This window comes from Vombatus ursinus, unplaced genomic scaffold (assembly GCF_900497805.2).
Source record: "Vombatus ursinus unplaced genomic scaffold, bare-nosed wombat genome assembly UNPS02007496.1, whole genome shotgun sequence".
Lineage (NCBI taxonomy): Eukaryota > Metazoa > Chordata > Mammalia > Diprotodontia > Vombatidae > Vombatus > Vombatus ursinus.
Window position 1 is genome coordinate 32 of NW_020947274.1, and position 7,411 is coordinate 7,442.

General features: G+C 50.4%; 1 long non-coding RNA gene across 1 annotated transcript; it reads right to left on the bottom strand.

The window, feature by feature from the left end:
• Positions 1-2,669: 2,669 nt before the first annotated feature.
• Positions 2,670-6,505, bottom strand: LOC114033839. The gene is made up of 3 exons (XR_003568042.1): positions 6,410-6,505; positions 4,717-4,764; positions 2,670-3,927 (listed from the first exon to the last, which is right to left on the bottom strand). It is a non-coding gene; the product is annotated as an uncharacterized LOC114033839 (long non-coding RNA).
• Between the last annotated feature and the right edge of the window lie 906 nt (positions 6,506-7,411).

Below are 7,411 nucleotides of genomic sequence, written 5' to 3' on the forward strand. Positions count from 1 at the left end.
ACTCTGAATGCCCCCCCAAACTGGCAAATACGACAAGATGGGAGTAGTCAGTGTTGGATGGGGCATTGTTGATGGCGCTATGAATGAATGCAACCAAGTTTGGGAAGCATTTTGGGTTTATGCAAATAAAGTGACTAAACTGTCCAAGTCCTTTGACCCAAAGATTCTGTTACTAGGTGTTCATCTCAAGGAGGCTATGGGTAAGAAGAAAGGCCCCCAAATATAGTAGCATCTTTTGTGATAGCAAAGAATTGGAAACAGGTGCCCACTGACTGGGGAACAACTAAACCAACCATAGTACATGAACGTAATGGGAAAAGAACAAACATTTATTAAGTGCCTACTATGTGCAAAGCACTGTGGTTCACAAAGATCCTACGTGATCCTCACAGGGTTGCTGTAGACAAAATTATTTTCCATTTAGGGAAACTGAGTCAGAGGTTCAGAGTGACTTGCTCAGGGTGTCAGGCTGGATTTGGACTCATTTAATTGTCAATTTTACCAGACTTTAAGAAATGTTGAATGTGATAGTTACTGAGAAATGTGGACAGATCTACATAAACTGAGGCAGCTAAGTTAGCAGAACCAAAAAAGCTGTCCACAATGACTACAACGCTACATGGAGAGAACAAACGACCAAAAGTGAATGTTGGAGAATCACGGAAAAAGAAATGAGATGTCCCTCTCCCATTTTCTACAGAGGTGGGAGGCCCCCACATTTGGCATGCTACACAGGGGATGGGGGTTAAGTGACTTGCCCAGGGTCACACAGCTAGTGTCTGAGTTTGGAGCATGTATTTTCATGTACTGGTCTGATGTGCTTATTTTTTTCCCTTTTAAAAAAAAACAAAACTATTACATGGGATGATTCTCTAGGAGGAAGAGAGGGGAGGGATACTGGGGGTAATCATGGTAATGTAAAAAGTAATTTTTTTAGAAGATATGTACAGCATAAATGGAAGGTAATCTCTGAAGAGAAAGTATTGGATTGGAAGAAGAGAGCCTGGGAAAGACCTGCCGAAGGTGGTACCCGAGCTGAGCTGTGAAGGGAGGCGGGAAGCTTTCCTGGTGTGTGGGAGGGACAGCCAGGGACAAAAGCCCAGAGGATGCCAGGTGGAGCCACGTGATGGAGGAGGAATAAGAAGGCCCACATAACCGGATTTGGGGAGACCAAGCTATGGAGGGCTTTACCAGCCAAACACAACTTCCTGTTTGATTCGAGAGATCGTAAGGGGCCCTTGGAGGTGAAGTTTGGCAGCTAAGTGGATGGATTGGAGTGGGGAGACACCGCAGACGGGCACCCCCCACCCCCAGCAGTAATCACACTAGGCCAGGCTTGAGGTGATGGGGTGGGGGCAGTGACAGTGTCAGAGAGAGATGGGGGTATGTATACAAGAGAGGAAGTTGGAATGCCAGGATTTGGCAACAGACTGGATGTGTTAACAGAGTGTAAATGCAAGTAAGGCATCAGAGTGACGGGTTGTGAGCCTGGGTGACTAGGAGGATGACAGCACCCTCAAGAATAATTCAGTTCAGAAGAGAGCATTTTGGAGGGCAAGAATGAGTTCAGTTTTAGGCAGCTATGTGATGAGGTGGATAGAGCACAGGGCCTGGAGTCAAGAAGGTAAAATTTGGACTCAGATACTTCCTAGCTGGGTGACCTTGGGCAAGTCACTTAACCTTTGTCTGCCTCAGTTTCCTCAGCTGTAAAATAAGGATAATAATAGTACCTACCTGTCAGGGTTGTTGTGAGACTCTAGTGAGATAGTATTTGGAAAGTGCTTAGACACACACACACACATATACACGTTCTACATATGTTAGCTACTATTATTCTGGACATGTTGACTTTAATATTTCCAGTTTCCAAACTGAGACATCGTTCATATTGGGCAGACTCTTAAGAAGTCTGAATGTTAGTGAGCCATTGGCTGGATTATAAGAATCTAAGCACCTTAATGGAGACAAGATGGACCTTACATACAGCAAGCCTATGGGAGGGATCTAGGAGTGGCCAAGTAGTCTATGAGGTCATAGAATTCCAGGGACCTGGTCCACAGGGCCAAGGGAGAAAGGAGCCTAGATCTTTGCTGTCTTCTTACTCTTCTCCACAGACAACTTGACTGCCACGCTTCGCTTTAGCTAATTTAATTTAGCTAATTTAGCTAATTTAGCTGTGTCTTTTTTTGTCTTTTGGTTTGGTTTAATGGAGTCTATGAGCATTTGTGAAGTGCCTACTATGTGTCAGGCATTGTGCTAAGCCCTGGGGATACAAAGAAAGGCAATAACACTGGTGTCTGCCCTCTAGCAGCTCACAGATTCTCCTGGGGAAGGGGAAACAAGATGCAAACACCTAGATACAAACCAGCTCTGGACCGGGTAAACTGGAGAATCTCAGAGGAAAGACACGAAGTCTGAGCAGGCCTGAGAATGGACTTTAGCTGGGACTGGAAGGAAGCCAGAACTTGGAGACAAGGAGGGAGTGTTCTAGACGTGGCGGACAGCACAGGCAGAGGCACTGGCAGAAGCCGGGCACTGAGCATTGTCTCTGAGAAACAGCAGGATGATAGCGTGCATGGAGGGCAGTACGGCGTGCGAAGTCTGGGATGGCGGGAGAGGTCAGGTTGGGAAGGGAGGCTGGAGGAGAAACGACACGTTCAGACAGACTGTGCTTTGGAAGATCATCATGATAGCTGAGGGAGATGGATGGACTGGATGGGGCTGGGGAGAGATGAGGGAGGCAGGCCCCCCAGCAGCTTCGGCAGTGGTCCCAGTGGGGTCCCAGTGACACCCAGTGTCAGTTAACAGTTCCTGTGGCATCTGCCTCACAGAGTTGTTTATGGGGCTCCCATGAGACCTGGGAGGGCAGGAAGGGACGCCTGATGCTGCCTCTGCCGTTCTGTTGTTCACCCCCTTGGGGCTCCCAGAATGAGTGTTGTGCTAGTTGGTCTACAAGGCCCCCCTGGACTCCAGGCACTATCCACAAGGCGGGCACTGCCCATACGGCCCAGTTTTCATATTTTCTGGGTGCCCAGGGTGGTCAGGCAACCATGCCAGCTAGGGGATGGGGGTGGAAGCACCATGAAGAGCATACTGTCAGGTCATTTCTGGGACCCGTGGCCAAGAGCATGGAGGTGGCTTTTGTAGGTCATGGCCAGGAAAGCTGAGAAAGCTGCCCCCGGTACAGGAGGAGAGAGCCCGGGTCTGGGCCAGAAAATGTCAGCCCTAAGTCCCCAGCCTTGTAGGTGTCTGTCTATCTGTCAGTAGAAGACAGCTAGGTTGTAGGCCACAGTGTTTGAATCCTACTTCAGACACTTGTTAGCAAGTTCCTTAATCTCTCTGGGCCTCAGTTTCTTCATCGGTAAAGTGGGGATAATAGTAGCATCTCCCAGGACTGTTGTGAGGATCATGAGCTCATATCATAGAAGTCCCATATAAATGCCAGTTATTATCGTTAGCTCAATTGTTAGACTGAACCTTAGTTTAATCCCCTGCTTTATGGAGAGAGAGAATGAAACCTGGAGAGGGGCCCCCGAGTCTCTCCTGCCTCCTGAGGTCTTTCCACACCTGTAAGACATGTAGCCTGAGGGGTGTGGTGGATGAGAGATCCTGATGGATGCACCCTGTGTGTCTGGGATGGCAGAAGGCCAACGGGCCCCAGTGCCAGAGCAGCAAGGCCATGACACAGAGGAAACAGAAATCACAGTAGTTACTGACCAAGGTGAAGGACTTTATGGAAGAACAGAGGACGTGCTTCTAAGACCTGACTTGTAGTAGGTGCTCCTGCCTGCGGGAGCCAAAGCTGCAGGGAGGGGGACAGCCCCCTCCCCCACAACAACACCATCAGAGTCACTCGCCAACAAAGCGGGGTGGCCGCTTCTCCCGGAAGGCTGCCATGCCCTCCAGCCTGTCCCGGGTTGGGATGTTCTGAAAAAAAAATGCAAGATCATAATTCTTCCCACCATCCCCTGGCATGCTGGATCCCTGCAGCCATGTCTAGGGGACTGTGGGGAAAGACAGCCTCTGGTCAATGACCCCTTAGTCCCACGGGATTAAACAGACAGACAGACAGACATAAAGACACAGCACACACACCCCAGGGCTCTACCTCCGCATGATTGACACCTGGCTTTCCAGCCACCTGGGGATATCAGTTTCAGTTCATGGGCAATGAAAGGCCTTAGCTTGTGAAGATCAGACTAGCTTCTCCTACCCTAAGTCCCTTTTGAGATCTAACCAGGAGTCTTTAATAAATCTTATTGATGGATGACGAGCCCAGGGCCAACTCATTCAAGTCTCCTGGGCTGATGGCAGAGCTGCCCTTCACTCCTCACCTCTTCAAATTACAACTCACAGAATCACTGAATTTGAGAGAGAAAGGGCCTCTAAGGAATCCCCACAGTAACGCAGCTGTCAATGGATCCACCTGGGAGCTCCCTCCAACCCCAGGCAGCCCACTGCACGGTGGGATGGCTCTGACTGTTAGAGTCAAAAGCTATGTGAGATTCTCCCCAGCTCCTAGATGTCATGTGAGTAGGGCGCTGTCCACAGTGGAGGGATAAGGAGACCAAGGCCCAGGGATGGGAGGTGGCTTCCCTGAAACCACAGGCTATGTAGGGAGGGAAAGGGGAGCACTCGAACCCAGCTCTCCTCAGCTCCAACCCCAAATGCAGGCTAGTTGGGGGAGGCGATCCACGTAATCTGGCCACAACCTACCTGGGCATAACACATTCCTTCAATGGCCATTCCAGATGCGATGTCCACCTGTGGGGAGGGAGGAAGTAGAACCAGGATCCAGATGACATTCTAGGGGGGTGGGGGGGGGGGGGGGGGGGGGGGGGAAACAGAGGCATCTCTAGCTCAGCCAGAGCAAACTTCCTTAGAACAAGGAGTATCAGAGATATTTTAGAGTTCTCTAGTCCATGGGTCTTTAACCTGGGGTCCAATGAGCTTTTTAAAAAATATATAGCTAGGGGCAGCTAGGTGGTGCAGTGGATAGAGCACCGGTTCAAAAGTTCAAAAATCTGGCATCAGACACATGGTACTAGCTGTGTGACCTCAGGCAAGTCACTTAACCCTGACTGCCTCACCAAAAAAGAGAAAGAAAAGCAAAAAACATACATTGCTACCGATTTCAATAGAGCTGGTTTCCTTTGTAATCCCATGTATTTTATTTGATGCTTTTAAAAACATAATTGAGAAGGGGTCCATAGGTTTCACCAGACTGACTGCAAAGGGGTCCTGGACCCAGAAAAGCTGAAGCCCTGCTATGTTCCAACACTCTAATTTTGCTGAGGATGAAGGGGCAGAGCCAGGATCTCTGAGTCTACATCAGAGACTTTAAAGCCCAACTCTGATCCCTGTGGCCTGGCTCAGCAGGGTTAGGGTTAGGCTAGGCTCGGGCCTATAGCCTGACAACTTCCCTCTCCTCCATTTGCCTTGAAGTTTCAGAGGGTCCCTGTGTGTCCTTCCAGACCCTCAAGGTGGGCTAGCTTGACTTTGAGAGAGGTCCAGGTGCCGCCAGTTCAGTGCCTGGGCCAAGGGAAGGAACAGAGGCCTGGGCTGTGAGCACACAAGGCAGGACCAGGCACAGATATGGGCCTGGAGGCCAGCTAATGCTCTTAGCAGGTAGATCTTGCCTCCTGTGTCAATACTCAGGCTCCAGATCAGGAACAGACTCTTGGCTGAACCCTGGAGGGGGCTTGGCACAGCCTCAGCTCCCAGAGTGAGCCATCTTACTTGTTCCTCATCCTTCCCTGGTCCCAGGGATCATGTACCCACAGTCTGTCTAATGTCATGGACCCCAGCCTCCTCCTCAGCATAGAGCTACTGGGTAACTATTTTCTCCAGTCCTAGCCATCTCTGCTTGTCCTCTGGGGCTTTCATGCAGTACCAGCCTTAGGAATCTTCCCCCTTCCCCCAAGGTGGCGACCAAGGGTAGTTGAGAGCAGAGGATGGTAGCCCTCTAGTTCTCGGGCTCCTAACTTGGGGGATCATGTACTTGTTTGATTTTTTAATTTGGATAACTATGTTTCAATAAAATGTTTCCTTTGCAATCCTAAGAATTAGGTGCATCTACAAACATCATTCTGAGAAGGGGTTATAGCTTCACCAGACTGTACTAATGGGTACAGGACACAAAAAGAAGGTTAAGAAGCACTGATCTAGTTCACCCTCCTGGTGGAGAAACCCCGAGGCCCAGGAAACGGATTTGCCCAAGGTCACACAGGTAGTGAGTAAGGGAGCTAGTATTTGAACCGAGGTCCTCTGATGGCAGAGCTAGGACTTTCTTCCCCATACCATGCCAGCTCTACTTTCAGTCATCCCTGTCTGACTCCATGTTAGAAGCCTGTGCTTGCAGCTCCTGGGTCCCACCTTAGTCCTTGCCAGGCCCCACCCTGATTCTCACCTCCATTCCTTTGTCAATGGCCACTTTTCCCATTCTCACTGCGAAGGGGGCCTACATGGGGAAAGAGACAGGCTTGAGTCATTAAGTAGGCCGGATCAGGCTAAGCCAGGCCAGGTCCCTGACCCAGAAAGTTCCATGATCTGATCAGACTCATGAACATTTTTACCAGTCCTTCTCTTGGGTACCAATATGGGCAAGTCATGGAATGTCAAAGCTGGAAGGACCTGGAGAAAGTGGACACCTTCATTTTATAGATGAGTAAACAGACCAAAAGAAATTAATTCAATTCAACAGGCACCTACTATGTGCAAGTCACAAAGACAAAATGAAAAAGTTCCTGCCGTCAAAGCGCTTATGCTCACCTAAGACAGATGAAGAGGAACAGCAGCTGGGAGGGGGGGAAATTGCCCCTCCCTACCCCTCCCCCAGCAACCCAAACCTCACAGAGGGCAGCTGCTATCAAGGGGCAACCTTCCCCCCTGCCCAGATCCCCTCTGGGGGGTGCTGGCAGTGGGGCTCTTCTCCCCCACTCATCCTGCCCGTGCCCCCCTCCCAGCTAGATGCCAACTTCCCCCCATCCCCACCCAGGGGGGCCCCAGAATCCCCATACCACTTAGACCCTCAGGCCCCCTCCCCACTTCCCGATGGCTGTCGGTCCAGTTCTAGTGCCTCTAGTCTTGTACAGAAGACACAACTACTTAGATACTACTTGGATAGGCTGGGAGTCATCAACTACAAGCCTTCCAACCTGCCCTGCACATTCTAGGCCCTTTGGACTCTGAATCACTCCCTTCCCTCTCACTCCAGACACGTACACCTTTGGCCTACTCCTGACTGAGTGCCCAGAATGCTAGATGCTGGAAGAAAATTGCTGACCTCAGTTAATCCTTTCCACAGCGCCCACGGCCAAAGGGCAGAAGGCCCGGGCCAGTGTGTGCCTGTGTATGGGGAAGGTGGCAGATGTGTACGGGGAGGGCGGCAGATGTGTACGGGGAGGGCGGT